The 24,289-nt window shown below is 47.6% G+C and overlaps 1 protein-coding gene across 2 annotated transcripts in view; it reads left to right on the top strand.

The window, feature by feature from the left end:
- The window catches only part of ZC3H12B (zinc finger CCCH-type containing 12B), a 112,365-nt gene that overhangs the window by 38,353 nt on the left and 49,723 nt on the right, over positions 1-24,289 (top strand). For both annotated transcript variants that reach the window (XM_075940829.1, XM_075940830.1), the window contains exon 2: positions 3,128-3,289. The gene's annotated coding sequence lies outside the window, so the exon portion shown is untranslated. The remainder of the gene's footprint in view (positions 1-3,127; positions 3,290-24,289) is intronic.

Genomic DNA, 24,289 nt, shown 5'->3' with positions numbered 1-24,289 from the left:
CGAACTAGGGTGGTAGTGTAGACATACCCCCTGATATGTGAGCTTCTAATCTTAGAGTTCTTTTTTCCCAAGACCCATATATTCAGGCCATGTCTAAATCATGCTGTTGCTATGTGCTGCATGGGGCCAGCGGGGGACTCTGAGTCCCCAGCTGACCCCAGACTCCATGCGGCGCTGCCACTTTGAAATGCCATTGGGAGCCCAGCGTCAGGCTCCATGCAGCGTTTCAAAGTGGCAGTGCCACATGCTGCCTGGTGTCAGTGGGGGAATTCCCAGCTGACTCCAGGCTCCACATGGCGCTGCCACTTTGAAGCAGCCCCGCCTCTTCCTCCCCTTGCTGTCTTTCTGATAGAGGCAGCAAGGGGGAGAGGGGAAGCGACTAGTTGTTCACATCCCTAATATGTGTTCCATCTGTTGCCCGACCACAGTTAGGGAATCCCATCGCGGCAAAGCTATGCACTATGATATTCATGTTTCCCAGTCACAACCCTCTGTAGCTGAATGATATTGATCGCCTTGGTTGCTTGTATAATAGTGGCCCCCACTGTAGATTTCCTTACTCTAAACTGCTTCCCAACTGACTGGTAGCTGTGTGGTGTTGCAAGCTTCTGCAAGTCAATTGCCATGCACTTCTCCACAGTAAGAGTGGGTTTCATTCTGGTATTCTTGCCCTTCGGGGCAGGGGAAAGCCATTTGCAAAGTTCCAAGAAAGTGGCCTTGCGCATTCAGAAATTTTGCAGCCACTGGAGATTGTCTCGTGTGCAACACAATGGGACCCCATGCGTGCATGCTTGTGTCATAGCACCAGAACTGGCATTCTGCTGTGTCAGTAGGATCAGATGCCAGCTGCAGTTCCATTTTGTTTAATGTAAAGGCTTATCTGCATAATGTATGCATGGGACCCCAAGATGGAGAAGATTCCTTCTTCTCATCCTCTTCGTCCTTTTCCTGGAGTGCCATGCTAATGCTCTTGAAATACTGCTCCATTGGGCGCATCAAGGTAGACATTCCCATCACAGTGGTTTGATGTCGATCCATGCTCATGCTGCTATGGCATCTGCATGGACAACTAAGGCTAAAAAGGACACAAAAAGACTTTTCTCATTTAAAGGGTAGGGAGCAGACAAGCACATTATGGGATGCAGATGACATGAACCCATAACCACCTGCTGCACAGTTTTGGTTCCAGAATTCACTGGGAGCATAACCCAGAATGCAAAGCAGCACAGGCATTGTGGGATAGCTACTAACAGTGCATTGCTCTCAAAATAGATGGCAGCCTTCCGAAGGGGATGTGCTACTTCTAACTACGTTGAATTTTTCCCTGCAGTGGGGACACAGACCTTCGACTTTGCAAAATCGGTTGACCAGAAATTGACCATAATAAATTCGACCTCATACCGTAGTGTAGATGTGGCCTCAGACTTGACACAAGCCAGAAGGCTGAATTCCATTACCCACATCTTCATTTCAGGAGCTAGTATTATCCAAAATTATTCAGACCAACCCACACATACACAGAGGAAGACAGATTGTAATATTAGAATGGAAATATAAAAGTAGAAAGGCATAATTAAAATGGAATGATTTTCCTAGTACAGACTTCTACAACTAAAATGTATTATAAGTAGAAAAGTGTGTTGAAGGTTATGCATTTCAGAAGCATCTTTTGTCAACAGTTATGGTAGTTGGATTTTTTATTTATGGTGAGTAGAAGGGAGAAGAAATATTAAAACACCATCTCCTCAACTGAACTTTATGCTTTTTCTGATCTATATAAACTTAGTGATGTCCTATTTAACAAGCTGGATTTTAGTGGTATTTATAGGTATGACACACACAACCACTACAACATGCCAATGTTCCAGTCTATCAAGCTATTTTTCAAAAAATAAAAATAAAATAAATATCCCCAAAAGAACAAAAATCCATAACATGTTATAAACTAGTATGGTAAAAAATACACATTAATGAGGGTGTGATATCTAAATCTCACAATAATACATTTATCGTATATTATAATATATACCAATACCGATATAAATAGTACACTCCTAGCCGTGACGTAAGTACATAATATATTGCTTTCTCTGTGATTTCCAACAGCTGTTGATTCAAGGTGGACTCCTTTAGGCAAATCACTATCAGAGGACAGTGCGGTCTCATAACTATCTCTAAAAGGTGCAATTTTGGACATTTTTCTTAGGCTCACATGTGTGGTTGGCTCCAAGACTGCAGGTGGGAGGGTCTCAAGGCTTCTGACTTGCGGGAATTCCAGGGCTCAGGGCTTTATACCTGGGAGGAGCACTGGGTCTTGCAGCTTCAGCCCTGTGGATCTGCTCCTCATTTCTGCCTCATAGGAGGGTGCTGGGGCTTCAGTCTCACAGCTCCATTTGCAGCTGTAGCCTCATATGTAGTTCTGGGGCTCAGGGCTCTCCATGGCTGCACTACCACTTTCAGCAGGGTGGTGGCATAGGACTCTGGGCTTTAGCAATGGAAGAGAGCACGAGGGCTGAAACTGATACTCCTCCCAGAAGTAAAGCCCCAGCACCCCCACAGGGCTTCAAGCTGGTACTCCCCTCATATCTCTCCCCATTTGCTGTGGGTTTTTTTGTTTCCTTTGCTGTCTGATTACTTCTGTTCCACATGGTATCCAGTGGACTGGTTAGTTCAAAACTCTGGTGTTCATGTGTTAGAGTTTTTTTCTGTAATTAATTGTTTATTTTTAGAGGACTATGTGGCATACATGCAGTTGTAATGTTTTACATGAGTAAACATTACATCTTCCGTCTTTATATATTTGTTGTATACACATTTTTAATATTTATGTGTGTGATGGCCCTAAACTTTGAATAGTCCCAAATGAGACAGACTTCATTTGATAAATCTGAGTTGGTGTCTCAAGTCACTGTCACTTAGCAATATCATTGAGGAAAAATAAACCTTTATTCAGTACTATCTGGCATATATTACACAAACATAGATATTAGAAATGTTTTCAGACATGGAATACTGAATTATGATGGAATTATATGTATCATTTTACAACTAAGCACGTAAGAGAGGCTAAATTGTACATTTAAAAATACTGCAGCTCTCATTCCTCCTTTTTCCCCTCTGATCTTAGTGTCCATCTTTAAAAAAGGGAAGGAGAATCCGGTGAGCTACAGACCATTCAGCCTTACCTCAGTCCCCAGAAAAATCATGGAGCAGGTCTTCAAGGAATCCATTTTGAAGCACTTGGAGGAGAAGAAGGTGATCAGAAGCAGTCAACGTGGATTCACCAAGGGCAAGTCATGCTTGATCAACCTGATTGCCTTCTATGAGATAACCTGTTCTTTGGCAGTGGGGAAAGTGGTGGACATGATATACCTTAACTTTAGCAAAGCTTTTGAAATGATCTCCTGCAATATTCTTGCCAGAAAGTTAAAGAAATATAGATTGGATGAATAGATTATAAGGTCGGTGGAAAACTGGCTGGGGTGTTATGTTCAATGGGTAGCGATCAACGGTTCGATGTCTAGTTGGCAACTGGTAGTAAGTGGAGAACACTAGGGGTTAGTATTGGGCCAGTTTTGTTAAACATCTTCATTATTATCTGGATTATGGGATGGATTGCACCCTCAGCAAGTTGGCAGATGACATTAAGCTGAGGAGGGGGAGAGGTAGATGTGCTGGAGGATCCTGAGTGCCTAGCCAATTTGGAGGATTGGGCCTTAAGAAATCCGGTTCAACAAGAAGTGCAGAGACCTGCACTTTGGATGGAAGAATCTCCTGCACTGTTCTAGGCTGGAGACCAGCTGACTAAGCATCAGTTCTGCAGAAAAGGACCTGGGGATTACAGTGAACGAAAAGCTGGATATGAGTCAACAGTGTGCCCTTGTTGCCAAGAAGGCTTACAGCAGCGGTTCCCAAACTTTTCGACATCATGCCCCCTTTTTGATTTTTGAAAAACCCTGCCCCCCCCAAAATAGCAAAACTTGTTGAGCAAAAAAAAGGAACTGACTGGGGCAGCAAAACTTGATGGGGGGGCTGAGTTGCCTAACTCCTCCCCTTCAATTTCTTCACGCCCCCCCCCCCCAGTTTGAGAACCCGTGGCTTACAGCATATTGGAAGGCATTTTTGGGAGCATTGCCATCAGATCGAGGCAAATGATTCTTCTTCTGGTAGGCACTGGTGAGGTCACATCTGTCTAGTTTTGGCCTCCCACCCCAATACAGAAAGGATGTGGACAAATTGGAGAGAGTCCAGCAGAGGGCAATGAATATGATTAGGGAGCTGGGACACATGACTTTGAGGAGAGGCTGAAGGAACTGAGCTTATTTAGATTGCAGAAGAGAATGAGGGTGGATTTGATAGCAGTCTTCAACTACTTGAAGGGGTATTCCAAAGAGGATGGAGCTACTCTGTTCTCATTTGTGGCAGATGACAAAACAAGAAGTAATGGTCTCAAGTTGCAGTGGGGAATGCTTGATATTTGGAAAAATTGTTTCACTGGAATTGTAGTGGAATGTCCATCCTTAGAGTTTTTAAGCCCCTGCTTGACAAAGTGGCTGGCTTGATTTAGTTGAGGGTGGCCCAGCTTCAAGCAGGGATTGGATTAGATGATTTCCAGAAATCTCTTCCAATCCTAATTTTATCAGTATTTTGTGTATTGCTCTTTGTCACAAATGAAATGTATAGATTGTATCAGTGAGTTATCACAGAAATTAAGCACTGTAATTTTTGCATGATCAAGAATTCATTGTGTCAGCCACATATTGTATGTGTGTATTATGTCTCTTCAGATCTCTATGCTTTGTAATGGTTATTTTGGTGAAAATCACATGCAGCTAATTTTACCAAAAGGAAAACACAAAAACTGATCCGTGTCAAAGAACTATTAGACATCTTCACTTGCTATATAATTGCTAAAAATATATAATAATTTGTTGATATTGGTCTGTTTGTTTTGGTGGCCTAAGTAGTATTACTTGTAGATGGGATATACTTGGCATGTTTAGGGGCTGATTGTGGGCAGCAGGTGAACCCCTGGCTTGAGGCTAGCCTCAGCTCTGACCCTTCTGCCTGAGGCTCCACCTTTTTCACACTTACTAGATCCCAGCCCCAACTGTGAATAAGAACATAAGAATGGCCATACTAGGTCAGACCAAAGGTTCATCCAGCCCAGTATCCTGTCTGACTACAGTGGCCAATGCCAGGTGCCCCAGAGGGAGTGAACTGAATAGGTAATGATCTAGCGATCTCTCTCCTGCCATCCATCTCCACCCTCTGACAAACAGAGGCTAGGGACACTATTCCTTACCTATCCTGGCTAATAGCCATTAATGGACTTAACCTCCATGAATTTATCTAGTTCTCTTTTAAACTCTGTTATAGTCCTAGCCTTCACAACCTTCTCAGGCAAGGAGTTCCACAGGTTGGCTGTGCGCTGTATGAAGAAGAACTTCCTTTTATTTGTTTAAAACCTGCTGCCCGTTAATTTCATTTGGTGGCCCCTAGTTCTTCTTCGAGGAGTTCCCGTGGGTGCTCCACAGAAGGTGCTGGGCTTGCCCCGGTGCCGCAGGAAGGAGACTTTTCATAGCGGTAGTCCAGCACATGCGCGGGGAGCGTCTCGCAGCTTTCGCACCCTTTCGTGCTGCTAGGTCCGGTCTGAGCCAGTTCCTCTCCACCGCCTCAGGCTGCAGACAGAGCAACCCTCTTCTCCTGACTATCTTCGCTTGAGACGTTTTCAGGCTTGTCTTGGTTCAATATTAGTTTATTTTTCCTCTTTCCCAGTTCAAACTTGTTATCCTCCTGTTCTTTAAAAAAAAAAAAAATTCTCTTGTTCATAGTTTTACGTTTAATTCCATTTACAGTTATATAATTGTTCTTACCTGTTTATAAGCTTCAGTTTTTCTTTTTTGTTACTACAAACTTTTAAAAAGAAAAGAAAAGAAGGAAGGGTTGTAAAGGAGGTAAGAGTCCCTCATTGGGACCAAGTGACGCAGCTTACAATGCCAGGTTCCCCGGCATTCAAAAAATGCGACCGACGCAGAGAGGCCATGCCAGCTTCAGATGGTCATGCTTCGTGCATCTGCTGTCTAGGAGAGAGCCATGTCCCGCAGAAGTGCTCTCTTTGTTCTAAGTTAACAGGTAGAGCGAGGCATGAAAGAGAAATGAAACTGAGAATGATATCATTTGGGGGCAAAATGTCACCTGGTGTCACTGCCTCATCAGGAGAGGATGAGGAAGGATCCTCGGATGACTCCTGTGGCTGATGTGGTTCGTAGAATGCATGCTGCTCTCCCTCAGCTTGAGGTGGAGGAAGTGGAAGTGGAGGTGAATGAGGAAGATGCACAGAAGGAGATGGTCCCACGGGAGAGTATCTATAAAAGGAGTTCCGTATTCTTGATCTGGATGGTGATCTAGAAGATCGATAGTAAGCTCGGTGATAACTATACCGACAACTGCCTGATAAAGGATACATCCTCAGTATAGGCAAGCAAGATGCTGGCATTCGCAATACAGGCCTTCCATTCTCTAGGGCTTCTTGTAAACAATGACAAGTCAATGTTATCCCCCACTCAAGACTTAGAGTTCATTGGGGCGAGGTTAGATTCAAAGAGAGCGAGAGCACTCTTACCTACCGTACGATTCCACGTCATACAATCCCTGATAAATGCCTGCACATCCAACAGCAACAGTCAGGTGCTTGTACTCCTCAAACTTATGGGGCACATGGCGGCAACTACGTTCGTTGTCCAGAATGCCAGACTTCATTTTCAGGCCTTGCAACACAGGCTGGCCACTATCTACAATCACACCTCTCACGACATTCACCGATCAGTTACCATTCCGCACAGCGTCCTCTCCTCTCTTGCTTGGTGGACGATAGACAAGTACCTACTGTCCGGAGTGCCCTTCCGTCCACAGCTTCCGACCAGCCTAATTACTACAGACGCTCCTCTTTTCGGTTGGGGATCACACATGAATGGAATCTCCATGCAAGGCCATTGGACGCCTCACAAGTTGTTGCTCCATATAAATCGACTGGAGCTCAGGGCCGTATTCAACGCATGCAGACACTTCCACAATCACATTCACAACTCCATGGTGAAGATCCTAACGGACAATGTGGCCACAATGTTTTATATCAACCCTCAGGGGGGAGTTCGATCATGATCCCTCTGTGTTGAGGCGGTCTGATTTTGGAATTGGTGCATCACCAACGGCATCACTCTTGTGGCATCATACTTACCTGGCATAAACAACATAACAGCGGATTCCCTCAGCAGGAATTTTGCTCCGGATCACGAATGGGAGCTCCACCGCAGACCCCTCCACTTCCTCTTTCGTGAATGGGGTGTACCATCGACCGACCTCATTGCCACACACACCAACAGGAAGTGTATCCAGTACTGCTCCAGGGTGGGACTCGGTCGCCATTCCCTAGGGGACGCATTCTAATCAACTGGAACGGGCCATTGATGTATGCATTCCCGCCAATACCTTTGATTCCCAGGGTGTTGCAGAAGATCAAAGCAGATCAGGCCACAGTGATACTAATAGCTCCTGCATGGCCCAGACAACATTGGTATCCCCAGCTATTACAACTGTCACGTTACCCATCCTACCAACTACCACTCTTTCCAATTCTGCTCACTCAGGACCACGGTCGTCTTCTGCACCCACAACTTCACACGTTACGTACCTCAGCCTGGTTCCTAGCTGGTTGAATGAGTCGGCGGCACAGTGCTCTGCAGCTATTAGAAATATTCTCACACACAGCAGACGAACTAGTACCAAAACTTCATATCCTGCAAAGTGGTCCAGATTTAGGATCTGGTGCTCCGATCGATGTATGGACCCTTCACTTAACCCCATACATTCTATACTGCATTGCATCTCGAACTTACAACAAACGGGCCTCGCTCTGGCATCATTCAGAGTACATCTCGCGGCAATCTCAGCCTTCCACCAGCCCACTGAAGGCTTTTCAATATTTGCACATTCACTTACAAAATGATTCCTGAAAAGGTTAGCAAATTTGAACCCACCATTGCGTACCCCACCACCACTTTGGGATCTGGATTGGTATTGCGAACTTTGACTGCTCCACCATTCGAACCGCTTGCCATAATACCTTTACAAGTCCTCACTCAGAAAGTGGTTTTTCTACTAGCAATCACATCAGCATGCAGGGTCAGTGAGCTGTCAGCGTTGATGGCCATTCCTTCGTACATGATCTTCCAAAGAGGCTGTGTTATCCTCAGGCACCATCATGCCTTCAGACCTAAGGTCTGTTCTGACTTCCATGTCAATGAGCCCATAGTGTTACCAGCGTTCTTCCCTAAGCCACACTCTTCACCTAAAGAGGCAGCTTTCCATATATTAGATGTGCGCAGGGCACTAGCCTTTTACATCGACTGTACCAGACCCTTTAGGAAATCAGACAGGCTTCTACTGTCCCTAGCACAACGCTCTAAGGATTAACCCATTTCTGCTCAGAGGATGGCTAACATTATTGTAAATTGCATATCTCACTGCTACTCGATTCGGGGAATTCCTCTCCCTGCACGTCCTAAAGCACATTCCACACGGGCAATAACAACTTTCACTGCCTTCCTCACAGACATTTGTAGATCAGCCACGTGGGCATCCTACTGTACGTTTGTGGACCATTATGCTATTCAACAAAGGTGGCTGTCAGATAAGTCTATAACCGTTGCAGTCCTCTCTTCAGCTAATCGATAGAGGTCTTGTATCCCATCTCCTTAGCGCTGGAGGGGGGAGGGGAGGGAGACTGCTGTGCAGACACCTTCTGTGGAGCACCCACGGGGACTCCTTGAAGAAGAAAGCGAAGTTACTCACCTTGGTGCAGTAACTGTCATTCTTCGAGATGGTCCCCGTGGGTGCTCCACTACCCGCCCACCTCCCCGCTTCAGAGTCTGTGTCCGTTTCTTGTGTTATAGATACTGAGGCAGATACGAGGAACTCACTCAGACCAGACTGAGCAGCGCGAAAGAGCGTGAAAGCCGTGAGACGCTCCCTGCACATGTGCAGTCCGGCTGGACTACCGCTATGAAAAGTCTCCGTCCTGCAGCACCGGGACAAGCCCAGCACCTTCTGTGGAGCACCCACGGGGACCATCTCGAAGAACGACAGTTACTGCACCAAGGTGAGTAACTTTGCTTTCTTATATTATGGGAACAAGTAAATAACTTTTCCTCCTACGTCAAGTAGTGTCCCTGTGGGTGCTCCACTGAAGGTGTCGGGCTTTTCCTGGTGCTGCAACTCGGAAAGTTTTCTGTAGCAGTAGCCCCGCTGGACCACGCATGCGCAGATGCTGCCTCGCACCGTTCACGCCCTTTTGCAGAGTGTGGTCTGGCCCAGCCAGTTCCTCCTAACCGTCCACAGACGCAGACGGAATCTGGACGAGCTCCTCCTTTGTTCTGAGGAGAAACACAAAAAGACTAAAAAGATATAAAATATTGTTATTCGTTCCAGTTTAGTCCCTTACCAGTAATCATAGTTCTAGTTTATATAGTTTTCTTTAAAAAAAAAAAAGAAGTTCATGTATATAGGTATTTAGAGTTTCAACAGTTCAACGCTGACAATTTAACAAAAAAACAACCCTTATTCTTAAGACAGGTCTATGTAGCACTTTAAAGACTAACAAGATGGTTTAATAGGTGATGAGCTTTCGTGAGCCAGACCCACTTCCTCTTAAGAGAGACTGTGCCTGACAGACTCCTCCAGTGCCACCATGCCCGGTTCCCCCGGCTTCAAGAAGTGCACGACATGCCGAGATGCCATGCCTGTGTCAGACGGCCATTCGTGCTGTGTCAAGTGCCTTGGGGGGAAGGTCATATCCCTAAAAGTGCATGCACTCCTCCAAATTAACCGCCTGCACTAACCGCCTGCACTAGGTGGGATAGAGAGATGTGGCTGAAAATGCTGCTTTTTAATAGAGTGTTACAGCCACCGGCCACGGAGCAGCCCGCGTAAGTCCCATGAGAACAGGAATTCCGCTCCTTCCAGGAGTGTCAGTGCGGGCGATGCACCGGGCACCTCGAGTCTGCCACTGAGGCATGCTTACCTGCAGGACAGGCAAGAGCCGTAGCACATGGGCTCCAAGCCCCGCCATTTTGACTGACCTGGCTCTGACGGTCCACGTGGCCCCGCAACCAGAATCGGCACTAGCGGCGGCACCGAGAGAGCCTCATGCTATTTCAAGACTGCCCGCCTCGGCGCCGATACCTCCAGCACCGAAACGATCGGTGCCGACAGCACTGCATCAACAACTGTCAGCGCCAATGGCACCATATCAACAGCCATCGGTGCCGACATCCTCGGCACCAACGCCAGCGTAGTTGCTGGCACCGGTGATAACGGCGGCCCCGACATCACCAACACCAATACTGTTAACTCTATTTTGCCTTCGGGAGATGTTGGAACCGAGAGATTTTTACCCCCGCACCAACTAGCCCTTTGGGCATGGCTCCACCTCCTTCGCGTGCCTCTTCAACACCTACCAAGGCACAGCAAAAGTCTAGACACGTATGCACACTGACACCGAGCCCTGAGATAGCTATCTTCTCTCCTCCAGCTTCTTATCGTTCAGGAAGCCATCGACATGGGCATGACACTCCCCCTCGAGAGCGGCATCTAAGATCTCCACGTCGATCCCATTTACCACAGCGTTCCTATCAATGCTACCGCTCCCGCTCACCTTCGCACTATACAGCGTGATCAAGGTCACCCAGATTTCCAACTCCTTCTCAGTACTCTCGGCACTATAGGAGTGCAAGTACCTATTCCCCAAGGCACTCCCGTCTCACATATCATCGTCACAGTCGCCATTACACCTACTACTGGTGTGAATATCCACGCTCACATAGCACAGTTTACTCCACTTACAGATCGCTGAGGCGCAAACAATCACAGTCTCCGCAGTGCCTGGCCCAGGATATCCCACCTTTTCGGTAAGCTCCTCCAACGCCCACAGCTGATGTGCCCTCAATCTCTAGTCAACAGGAGAAGGATGATAATCTGCAGCACATGGACTCCCCCATGGATCAGTTATCCTCTTCACCATATGATGCGGTATTTCAGAGTGATTCTTTCCCTACAGACGACTATAAGCAGTTCCAGGAACTCTTTAAGTTCACGCCCAGGAATTGCAGACCACGGATATACCGCAGAAACAGCACTGCCTGCTAAAAAAATCTTCAGCTGTCTCAAAGATCCAAGCTGGCGCTCCCCTTTGACGAGGCCATCCTGGAGATTGCCAACAACATCTGGCAAATGCCTGCCTCTACGCTGCCCACGAACAAGTGGGTTGCTGATCAGAAATATTTTGTATCGTCTAAAGATACGGAGTTCCTGTTTACGCACCCTCAGCCCAATTCCATCGTCATGGATGCCGCACAACAGAGAGCAAAGACCGCAGAGGGTAGAAACACGACCACTGATAAGGACGTGAAATGCTTGGATCTGTTGGGCAGAAAAATTTATTCCTCTGCCACAGCAACCCTCAGGATGGCTAATTATGTGGCTCTCCTCGCTAATCATGATTTTGACAATTATACCAAGCTGGTCTCTCTCCTGGAATACTTACCTGAGACTAAGAGGCAGATCTTGAAGGCTGTAGTGCAGGAGGGCTACACAGCAGCCCGCTCAGCACTACAAATCGCCCTCGATATTGCTGACATGGCTTCTAGGACCACAGCAACATCAGTGGTCATGCACTGTGCCTCTTGGTTCCACCTGGCATCTGTCCCAAAGGACCTTCAATCAAAAGTGGAGGACTTACCTTTTGATCGTCAATTGCAGGACAGTTGCATGAGGGAGATTGTGAGGGGACGACGACAAACTAATCCCTATTGGTAGGAGGATGGTGGGAAAAGTCCTTAAAGGGGGGGTCACATGACATTTTTTACTTGTGGTCATGTGTCCCTCTTGCCCCAAGAGTGTTCCCTCCAGAGGTGTGGCCAATGGGGATCAGGGGTGTGGTTAACAGGGGTCAGGGTGTGGCTAATGGGGGTCAAAGTACATTTAAAAAAATATTTGGGTGTACACCCTTATGAAATGTGCTGCGCACGCCTATGGTCAGGATATACTATTCCTTTCATTTCATGACCACCAAACGTACCTCCTTCCCCATCTCTTTTCAGGGGCCCTTCCCACAGGCACCTAATATGACAAGAAGTCAACATTCTTCTACAAAAGGGTACCATGGAACAAGTACCTCCTCGATTCAGGGGGAAAAGTTTCTACTCCTGATATTTCCTGACCCAAAAGAAAACCGGAGATTTGAGACTCATCTTGGATCTATTAAAACTCAACTAATTCCTAAAATCTGAGAAGTCCAAGATGGTTCCTATGGGAACAATACGTCCAGCATTGAATCAAAGGAACTGGTTTTCATCTCTTGAATTATAAGACGCATACTTTCACATAACCATTCACTTGGCTCACCGGAAATTTCTATGATTCAGAGTAGGACAAGAGCATTTTCAATACAGTGTGCTACCTTTTGGTCTATCTACTGCATGAGTTTTCTCCAAAACCCTAGCACTGATAGCTGCACATCAGTGCAAAGAGGGTATAATGTTTTTTCCTCATCTAGGCGACAGTCTAATTAAAGGACTATCCCTTTGACACACAATGGACGCTATCCAAAACATTGTCACACTATTCCAGGTGTTAGGCCTCCAAATAAATAAATGGAAATCAGTAGTAAGACTGGAACAACAATTGGACTTCATTGGAGCATATCTTGATGTTATAGCAGCCAAAGTATCACTACCTCTGATAAGATTCACAAATTTCATATCAGAAATAAAAATTAGTACACAAGCTATTCCTCTGCGTAGGAAAGATTAAAAAGTATGGCAAAAGACCTCCTTGGCTTAACCAGGAGATCTTGCATGATCTAAAAATAGAAAAGGAGTCCTATTAAAAAGTGGAAACTAGGACAGATTACAAAGAATGAATATAAGCAAACAATACAGGTATGCAGGGGTAAGATTAGAAAGGCAAAGGCACAAAACAAGCTCAAACTAGCTTCAGCCATAAAGGGAAACAAGAAGTCATTCTATAAATATATTAGAAGCAAGAGGAAGACCAAGGACAGGGTAGGCCCACCGTTCAGTGAGGAGGGAGAAACAGTAACAGGAAACTTGAAAATGGCAGAGATGCTTAATGGCTTCTTTGTTTCTGTTTTCACTGAGAAGTCTGATGAAGCAATGCCTCACATAGTGAATGCTAGTTGGAAGGGTGTAGGTTTAGAAGAGAAAATAAAAAAAGAACAAGTTAAAAATCACTTAGAAAAGTTAGATGTCTGCAAGTCACCAGGGCCTGGTGAAATGCATCTTAGAATACTCAAGGAGCTGATAGAGGAGGTATCTGAGCCTTTAGCTATCGTCTTTGAAAAATCATGGAAGACGGGAGAGATTCCAGAAGACTAGAAAAGGGCAAATATAGTGCCCATCTATAAAAAGGGAAATAAGAACAACCCAGAAAACTACAGACCAGTGAGCTTAAGTTCTGTGCCAGGAAAGATAATGGAGCAAGTAATTAAGGAATTCATCTGCAAACTCCTGGAAGATAAGGTGATAGGTAACAGCCAGCATGGATTTGTAAATAAAAAATCATGTCAGACCAATCTAATAGCTTTCTTTGATAGGATAACGAGTCTTGTGGATAAGGGAGAAGCGGTGGATGTGGTATACCTAGACTTTAGTAAGGCATTTGATATGGTCTCGCATTATATTCTTATCAATAAACTAGGCAAATACAACTTAGATGTGGCTACTCTAAGGTGGATGCATAACTGGTTGGATAACCAACCTCAGAGTGTAGTTATTAATGGTTCACAATCCTGCTGGAAAGATATAACAAGCGGGGTTCCGCAGGGCTCTGTTTTGGGACTGGTTCTGTTCAACATCTTCATCAACGATTTAGATATTGGCATAGAGAGTATGATATATTAAGTTTGCAGATGATACAAAGCTGGGAGGGGTTGCAACAACTTTGGAGGATAGAGTTATAATTCAAAATGATCTGGATAAACTAGAGAAATGGTCTGAGGTAAATAGGATGACGTTTAATAAGGAGAAATGCAAAGTACTCCACTTGGGAAGGAACAATAAGTCTCTCACATACAGAATGGGAAGCGACAGTCTAGGAAGGAGTACTGCAGAAAGGGATCTAGGGGTCATAGTGGACCACAAACTAAATATGAGTCAACAGTGTGATGCTGTTGCAAAAAAAGCAAACATGATTCTGGGATGCATTAACAGGAATGTTGTGAGCAAGGCATGAGAAGTCGTTCTTCCGCTGTACTCCGCACTAATTAGGCCTCAGTTGCAGTATTGTGTCCAGTTCTGGGCATCACATTTCAAGAAAGATGTGGAGAAATTGGAGAAAGTCCAAAGAAGAGCAACAAGAATGATTAAAGGTGTAGAGAACATGACCTATGAAGAAAGGAAAAGACTGAGAAGGGACATGATAGTGGTTTTCAGATATCTAAAAGGGTGTCACAATGAGGGGGGAGACAAATTGTTCTCCTTGGCCTCTGAGGATAGGATAAGAAGCAATTGGGTTAAACTACAGCAAGGGAGGTTTATGTTGGATGTTAGGAAAAACTTCCTTCCTGTCAGGGTGGTTAAACACTGGAATAAGTTGCCTAGGGAGGTTGTGGAATCTCCATCTCTGGAGTTATTTAAGAGCAGGTTGGCTAGACATCTATCAGGAATGGTCTAGATCATGGGTTCCCAAAGTGGGGGGGCGTGAAGAAATTCCAGGGGGGGGGGGACGTGAGGTGACCCGGCTCTCCCCCTCAAAGTTTTTATGCTGTTTTTGTTTTTCGTCCCCGCTTAGTTCCTTTTTTTTTCTCAACAAGTTTTGCTGCTGGGAGGAGGAGGGGAGGCCGTGAGAGTTTCTCAAAAATAAGAAAGGGGGTATGAAGCCGAAAGTTTGGGAACCACTGGTCTAGATGGTACTGGGTCCTGCTATGAGGGCAGGAGACTGGGCTTGATGACCTCTCGAGGTTCATTCCAGTTATAGTGTTCTATAGTTCACGCTCACACAATACTACAACTACTAGGAACATGGCAGCCACAACATTTATGGTAAGCTATGCAAGATTATGTATATGATGCCTATGAGCAAAGACAGCTTACAGAAAAGGTTCACAGGCCCAACAAACGTGTTGAATTTGCTCCATTGGTGTACTAGGCCACAAAATGTATGGATATCCCTTTTCAACAGGAGAACTCGATAACTGTAATCACCACTGTTGCCTTTCTGATTGAGTGGTGAGAGCACACGGGTCAAAGAACAATACAGAGCAAATGGTCTCTAGAAGAGACTTATCTACACATTGATCTACTAGAATTGCATGCTTGCCAGTGCTTGCAGATGCTTCTGAAGGTGGGACACACTTGCCATTAACCTATTTGCATCCCCCAACAAAGCAAAAATGCCCATTGTTCTACTCAAGAGTGGGGCTGGGATGAACACTAAATGCATGGTGTCCTTAAAACTTCAACAAATAACTCTCCTCTTTCCCACTCCCACTGTCATTTTGATGCAGATCTGACTCCAAATTACCAAAAAAGCTAAAACTGAATTTGCTTAGAGTGCACTTAATTTTTTGAGTAAGCCCCATTGAAAACAAGTATAGGATAACATTCCTTTGGGAAAGCTGAGTTATGCTGAAGTAAAATAAGGAATAGACTTATGGCATCACCATTATGGCCTGTGACCATGGTGTTTCAAAATAAGAGGCATGTATTATGTAATATAAAATTTAAAAATGACACTCAGGGTATGTCTCAACTACATGGCTCCATCGACGGAGCCATGTAGATGAGCTTTCTAGACATAGGGAAATGAAGTGGCGATTTAAATAATCACTACTTCATTTACATCAAAATGGCCACCGCACTGTGCCAATCAGCTGTTTGGCGGCACAGCACGGTAGTCTGGATGCTCCGCAGTCGACAAGGGAAGCCCTTGTCAACCACGGAGCGTCCAGACTTCCACGCTCTCGTAATCCTTTCCTAGCAACTTTGATTCATTGCGAAGTTGATCCATATTGTTCTTCAGACATATCCACATCATTTTCTCTCAATAAAGTTTTCCTTATGATGTTTCATTCTTGAAGCGAGGCCCTGTATCATCTTCTCACTCTGCTTAAACTTGACACATTTTCAAGTGTTTTCCATTAAAGTATTTGCGCAAAATCATGCCAGTCTAGATGCAGCCTCTGTGTTTTAACAGCTTTAAAGCTTGAACTCTTTGAATCTTAACTTATGCTGTCATTAAAAATGTTCTGACTTCCCCCATAATTCTCCACAACTATGAAAATTATAAAAAGACAAATAGCTTAAAAACATCTATTACTCAAAATTATATAAAAAATGTATTCTATGAAGCCTTATTTATAAACCAGAGCAGCAGGGGTGAAACATTTTGTGGGGGGATGGAGCAGAGCCTATATTCCCACTAGAGCTTCCTCTCAGTTTAAGGGCCTGATTGAAATTGCAAGTCACAACAATCACACATTATCCTCAGATCTCACTGCAGCAGTAGGAACCCCAGTGACTTCCAGAGCATGAAGAAGGTTTTCAGGTTAAGAATTAAGATGGGAGCAAAGAAAATGTCCTTATTCTTAATCTTGATGCAGTATAGAAATGATACAACACTGTGTCCAACAGCTTTGACAAGGTCCCCTGTCCCAAGGAATTTCAGCATACTGATAAGTACAAGTTGTAGTGATAAAAACAGTTTACGTCTGAGGATGTGGATAAATAATTAGGAGTGGAATGAAAGGTAAATGTGTTTCAGCCAGCCAGACACTACCTGCTGTGACCCCATTTCCCACTCTTATTGGGAAGGGGCACATGGAAGAACTGATCTCAGCAATATTCACGTTATCTGCTGTGCATCCATCCACCTGCCTCACATTGGGGAAGCAGCAGCAGCTACCTGGAAACAAAAGTGAGTGAAGCTTCTGATTTAGGGGAGCAGGGAGAACAGGATCTTCGGCTGAAGATGGGGCATAATTTAAAGGTCCCCTCAACAACCCAAGTGTTATTCCCCCCTTGCCCTCAGTTCCCTTATGGGAATGTAGCTGTTCCTTCTTTCCCTACCTAAACTCCCCCTGCAGAGCTGAGAAGAAGTATCGGCAGCCCCTCCTTACGACTCCCAGCTATTTGGGGCATGTGCTAATTGTTTTCCATCCTGCCCTGGTCCCAGGCTGCCTCCAGCAAGCAGGGGAATAAGATCCTGGCAGAAAACTGAGTGGAGGGGGGAGTAATATGACCCAGTGCAGTGCATGTCCCCGGGGGTATGTCTACACTACAAAGTTAATTCGAACTAACAGTCGGTAGTTCGAATTACCGTATATACTCGAGTATAAGCCGAGTTTTTCAGCACAGTTTTTGTGCTGAAAAATGCCCCCCTCGGCTTATACTCGAGTCAGCCTCCTGCTCGCGGGCGGGCTCAGCGCGTCTCTGCCGCCGGCCGGGTCTAGACGCGTGAGCCCGGAGCTCCGGCCCCCCAGCCCCTGCTCTCCTGGCCCTCCCGGCCCCCTGTCCCCTTGTCCCCCCGAGCCCCTGCCCTCCTGGCCCACCCAGTCCCTGCCCCCTCGGCCCCCCAGCCCCTGCCCTCCTGGCTCTCCTGGCCCCCCAGCCCCTGCCTGCCCGGCACCATGGGCCCTTGCCGCGTGGGAGGAAGGGCGTTTGGAGCCGTTCGCCATGACGCTCGGGTGCAGCGCTGAGCTCGGGAACAGCTGGGCCAGGAGCCGACTCGGCACCGTGGGCATCTGTTCTGGAAGCGCCCGGGAGCCCTGATCACGAGCTTGGGCCCGATTCTGGGGCAGGTGCACAAGGACCAGCCGCTGCTCCCTGCTCCCCCTCCCCTCTCCTCCCCTCCCGTGGTAAAATCCAGCCAGCACCGGCACCCGCTCCCCCCGCTGGCTCACTGGCCCATCGACGCTCGGCCCGGGTCTCTCACAGCCCCCCCCCCCCCGCTGGCTCGTTTAGAGGGGGCTCGTTGGCAGGCGAGGGGGCCGGAACGTGGGGGCTGCGGGGCGGGGGCGGCGGGGGCTGAGCTGTGGCCGTGCCTGCAGAACCATATTGTTTTTGTTGACCCCCTTTTCCACTTACAGAGCTAGGTTATTGTTTTTCTTTGAAATAAATATTCATGTAATTTTATTGGTATCTATCTTCATTTTTTACATTTACCAGTAGCTGCCTCATTTTCTACCCTAGGCTTATACTCGAGTAAATATTTTTTCCCAGTTCTTTGGGGTAAAATTAGGTGCCTCGGCTTATATTCGGGTCAGCTTATACTCGAGTATATACGGTAACTTTGATAGGCGCTACACATACAAACCGCTAGTTTGAACTTAATTCGAACTAGCGGAGTGCTTAATTCGAACTAGGTAAACCTCATTCCACGAGGACTAACACCTAGTTCGAATTAACTAGTTCGAATTAAGGGCTGTGTAGCCACTTAATTCGAACTAGTGGGAGGCTAGCCCTCCCCAGCTTGCCCTGGTGGCCACTCTGGGCACCACCAGGGAAACTCGTCTGCCCCCCTCCCGGCCCTGGAGCCCTTAAAGGGGCACGGGCTGGCTACGGTGCCCGTGCCAGGTGCAAGCCTGCCAGCACCCAGCCAGCAGACCCTGCACCTGGCACGGGATGAGCCAGCCACCCGCTGCCCCCCAGCCCTCAGCCTCTTCCCGGGACCAGGCTGGCGGCTCCCAGGAGCCTGCCCGGGGCCGCAGAAGGTGGGCGCTCGCCTGGTCTAGTGTGGAGATCGGGGACCTCATCCTGGTTTGGGGGGAAGCCTCCAATGTCCACGACCTCCGCACTAGGCACAGGAAGGTGGCCGTCTAGGGCAGGATAGCTGCCAGCCTGACCACCCAGGAGCAGGTTTGCATGAAAATCAAGGTGGTCCAGTGAGACCCCCAACCCTGAGCTTAGAACATAAGAATGGCCGTACTGGGTCAGACCAAAGATCCATCTAGCCCAGTAGCCTGTCTGCCGACAGCGGCCCACACTAGGGACCCTGGAGGGGATGGATCGAAGACAATGACCAAGCCATTTGTCTCATGCCATCCATCTCCAGAGGCCAGGGACACCATTTCTACCCCCTGGCTAATACCACTCCGTGGACCCAACCTCCATGAATTGATCTAACTTCTCTTTAAACTCTGTTCTAGTTGTAGCCTTCACAGCCTCCTGCAGCAAGGAGTTCCACAGGTTGACTATTTGCTTTGTGAAGAAGAACTTTCTGTTACTAGTTTGAAGCCTGCTACCCATTCATTTCATTTGGTGTCCTTTAGTCCTTCTATTATGGGAACTAATGAAGAACTTTTCTTTATGCACCCTCCCCACACCACTCAGGCTTTTATAGACCTCTATCATATGCCCCCTCCGTCTCCTCTTTTCTAAGCTGAAAAGTCCCAGTCTCTTTAGCCTCTCTTCATATGGGACCTGTTCCAAACCCCTGATCATTTTAATTGCCTTCCCCTCTCCCACCCTCTCTCTTCCCCTCTCCCACCTCCTTTTCCCAGTCTGCCTGAGTTTTGTTCAATAAAGAGAGTTTCTATTTTTGAACACAATTGTCCTTTATTTTGTACATCAGGAAGGGGGGCTAGGGAGGGGTAAGTGGAAGGAGGTGAGGGAGGAATGGAGTACGAGCCCCCGATGGGGAGGACAGGGGTGGCTCTGCAGGCTCCTCGGGGTGGAAGCTCTCCTACAGCCCCCCAATTGACCCTCCCACCCCAGATAGCAGCCTGCGGCAAGTGCAGCCGGGCTGATGGCCGAGTGCTGTGATGTGCCGAGTGTGGGCATTCAGGGCACTGCAAGCCAGGACTGCTTTGCTGTCCCTCATCGAGTTAGATAAGTGAGCGGGGAACCCCTGAGAACTGTCTGTCCGGGGTGGGGGTCGGGTCCCTTTAAGCACAGCCCTCGGCTAGCCTGAGGCAGCAGCTCCACACTCTAAGTCCTAACCTGATGCCCTGCCGGTACTGCTTCCGGCCATCCTTAACCTCAGTTCAGAGTCCTCTCAGTGTGGACATGCTAGTTCGAATTAGCAAAATGCTAATTCGAACTAGTGTTTAGGTCTAAATGCACTAGTTCAAATTAGCTTAGTTCGAATTAACTAATTCGAATTAAGTTAGTTCGAATTAGTGCTGTAGTGTCGACATACCCCCTGTGTGTAACCTCTCTGCTAGGAAAGGATTACGGGAGCAGGCAGACTGCAGTAGCGCCATGAGTTAGCCTGGTGCTCACTTTGCCGAGCTAAATGTGTGCACAGTGCACCAGTCCTGCAAGCAAATCCAGGGGAAAGAGCGAGGCTATTCTTGAACAAGTGGCTTGTAGAGGGAAAGGAGAAGAAAAAGGAGGGTAGACCCAGACCTGCTCTATACTCACATACAACCAGCTAGCTAGGACACACAGAGTACACGCTCTCTCCTTCAACCTCCACCAACCTCAGTCACTTACCCTGAGCCTTTTGTAGTATATCCTACCCCATCCACTCCCCATGTGGCTTCTATAGAGGGCCTTCCCGTAGTCACTCTGGGTATGTCTACACTACCCTCCTAGTTCGAACTAGCTGGGTAATGTAGGCATACCGCACTTGCAAATGAAGCCCGGGATTTGAATTTCCCGGGCTTCATTTGCATAAGCGGGGAGCCGCCATTTTTAAATCCCCGCTGGTTCGAACTCCGTGTAGCGCGGCTACACGGGGCTCGAACTAGGTAGTTCGGACTAGGATTCCTATTCCGAACTACCGGTACACCTCCCCGCTTATGCAAATGAAACCCGGGAAATTCAAATCCCGGGGTTCATTTGCAAGTGCGGTATGTCTACATTACCCCGCTAGTTCGAACTAGCGGGGTAATGTAGACATACCCTCTGTGTCAAGGTTGGGCAATAATTTTTTGATAGGGAGCCACTACAAGATTTTGGTAAAGGATCAAGTACCATGCTTTTCTCTAGAGGCGGGGCAAAGTCTGGGATGGAGATGGGGTGCAGAATGGAGCTTGGTGTAAGGGTTTGAGGTGTAGGAGAGGGCTGTGACATGGGGAAGTAGATTGGGGTGCAAGGTCCAGGAAGGGATATGGGTGCAGGAGAGGATTCTGGCTTGGGGAGGGATATAGGAGGAGGTTCAGAGTCTGGAAGAGAGGTGCAGAGGTTTTTGGTGGTGATCTGGGGCAGGGAGTTGGGGTATAGCAGGGTGTGGGGTGCCCGATGCAGGCTCTGGCAGGGAGGAGCTTACCTAGGCAACTCCCAGCCAGCAGCCCAGCAAGACTCTGAGGCAGGCTCTCTGCCTGCCACAGCCCCAGGCTCAAAGTGGCGGGCTGCTCCCTCCATGTGCCTCTCTGTGCCATGCCCCTTGAAGTGTGTGTGTGGGGGGACCTAATCCACCCCCAGCCCAATCATAGCAGCTCAGCCAATGGGAGTTGCTGTGATTGGGCTGGGGATGGGGACAGCATGCGAACACCTTTCCTCCCTTCTTGGAGCATGGTGCAGAGGGGCACATGGAGGGAGCAGCCAGCTACTTTGAGCCTGGAACTGGTGGAGCAGGCCACATCCAAAGTCTTGGCTGGCCATATCTTGCCCAATCCTGCTCTATGTTCATTTTTAATAAAAAATAATCTCTGCATTTCACTTGAATCAACTGATTTATCCCCCAACACTTTATCCTAAGCCTCACAGTAACCCAGGGAGTCCATACTATAAATTTTAGATGTCAAAAGGGTGCTAGCATTCTACCTGGATAAAACACGACCATTCCAGAAATCTCTTAAGGTCTTAATTTAAACTACAGTGCTCCAAAGGAATTGTTGTTTGCACACAGAGGTTCTCAAAATGCATCTCCACATGCATTCATACGTGGTATCAGATTGAGAATGCAGAAGCAACTGAACATATTAGGACACTCTTCACGACGCCCCTTTCAACAAGGGATGTAAGAGTTAACTAGTTAACCTATTAGCTTATTGGTTAACTTTATTGGTTAAACTCTTGGACACTGCCAGCTGCCAGGAGCCCATAGAGCCAGCAAGTGTTGGGGTTGGCAGCTGCCGGAAGCCTGCGGGGCCAGCAGCCGCAAGGAGCTGTGTATCTGATTGAATTTCAATCAGTTACACCGTGGTTTTTTTATTAATTTTTACATCCCTACATTCAATCTCCACAGCTTTCCTTAATAACATACCAATAATAGAAATTTGTAAGGCATACCAATAACATATCAATAATAGAAATGTTAAGGTGCCCAGTTGTCCATTTGTGATGGAGCCTCTTAAAGTTAGAATCCAATCTTTTGTCTAATGGTTAGCAAAGAACCAGTGCCGCCTTCTGGTTTGTTCTGAGCTTTCCCAAGAAACAACAGCAGAGTAAAATTAATTATTTTTGTCATTTTCATTTGTTATATACAAGATTTTGAATAGCAGCTATAAAAATGAGAAGACATTTGATTCTCCTTCGAGTGGTCCCTGTGGGTGCTCCACTCTGGGTTTTGGTGCGTCCTCGCGCCGGAGACTTTTTCTAGCTGTTTCTGCCGTGGCGTGCAGGCGCCGTGGCGCCCTCTAGTGTCGTTGGGACTGAAGGGCGCCTGCGCGGCTCCTCAGTTCCTTCTCTACCGTCCTCGGCAGCAGACGGAGGCCTCTCTTTGCCATTTCTGTGGGAAGAAAACAGTTAAATTTGTCGTTTTACCCCCTAGTTACCTCATCATCCAAGTTTTCAACCCCCCCCCCCCCAACTAGTTTAAAAAAAATAATCTTTTTTTCTTGTTGCGATTCGCCACTTGTTCCCCAACCCTTCATGCCCGGCTCGCCAGGCTTCAAACGCTGCGAGACATTGCGGGATGCCATGCCTGCGTCCGACGGACATTCCGCTTGTATTAAGTGTCTGGGGGAGGCACACCAGACGCAAAAGTGCCAGCATTGCTCTAAATTGACAGCGAGGGCGCGCCGTGACAGAGCCAATAGATTGACGACTCTCTTGTATGAGAAGTCGCTCCGTCCCTCCTCAGAGGACTCGCCTCCGCCTCAGCCGACTAAGGGTATGGAAAAGGACCAACCTCCTACCCATTCTTCCTCTGCGGTGTCAAAAACCGCACTCCCTCCGGCCACAGCTATGCCCTCAGCATCGCCGGTGAGCACTGAGGACACGCCGGGAACCTCCGGTGCGCCGCGGTCTAAGACGCAGGCACCGCACAAGAGAGCTCATTCTGAGCCAAAACAAAAATCAGCGGCACCAACCGCTATGGCACCTAAGCCGTCCTCGGCACCGACGGCACCGTCTACGGAGCGCTCGGTACCGAAGCACCACCTAACGGCACCGGGCTCGGCACCGAAAAAAGCCCGCACCGATAATCCACCTAGTAACACTTCAGTGCCGAGATGCACGTCGGCACCTTCATCTCCACCGAAACCACACCGCTCGGCACCATCTCAAAGCCGAAGCTGGTACCAATCCCCGGTGCGGAGTTACACCTCTTCGGCACCGCCATCCCCGGGTTCCTCAATCCACTCTGCGAGATCGCACCATTCCTCAGCTGCTTCTCGTTCAGCTAGTGACATCCGCACCGAACCCAGAAGCAGGTTCTCGTCACAACATTCTAGCCCGACTCACAGACCTCCATCCTGGCAAATGCCTGCGGTTCAATATGCATACCCTCCTCCTCCGCATCCATGGTATCCACACCAGTATGCCTATCCACCACCGCCATATGTCACCCAATGGCAACCGTGGAACTCACATCCAAAGAGGTCTCACCATCGACCCTCTTCTACCACTTCTAGGCCACCTCCAGCCTCTCCCCCTGCCACCACATCGGCCACAGAGCCGAATTCTCCAGCTCCTTCAGGCAGCCATGACTCCCTCTCTGACGGCGAGACCAGATCTCCGCTACACAATTCCTCCTCCTCCCCAGACGAAGCGGTCACCACCAATGCCCTGCCGTCGGGAGACGATACAAAAAAGTTCCAAGAGTTGTTTAAAAGAGTTGCCGTAGCGCAGGAAAAAGATCTTCAAGAGGTGCAGGTCAAGCAATATCGACTCCTTCGCACGCTTCAACCTCCAACTGCTACCAGAATTGCCATCCCTATGGATGAGGCCATTATGGACCCAGCTGACAATATCTGGCAGACCCCAGCGTCCATCACACCAACAAATAAGAGAGCAGACCGCAAATACTTGATCGCTCCAAAGGATATGGACTTTCTTTTCACCCACCCACCCCCTAACTCCCTAGTAGTGGATTCTGTTCGTCA

The sequence above is a fragment of the Pelodiscus sinensis genome, chromosome 13 (genome assembly GCF_049634645.1).
Source record: "Pelodiscus sinensis isolate JC-2024 chromosome 13, ASM4963464v1, whole genome shotgun sequence".
Lineage (NCBI taxonomy): Eukaryota > Metazoa > Chordata > Testudines > Trionychidae > Pelodiscus > Pelodiscus sinensis.
This window is presented reverse-complemented; position numbering and strand designations above follow the sequence as displayed.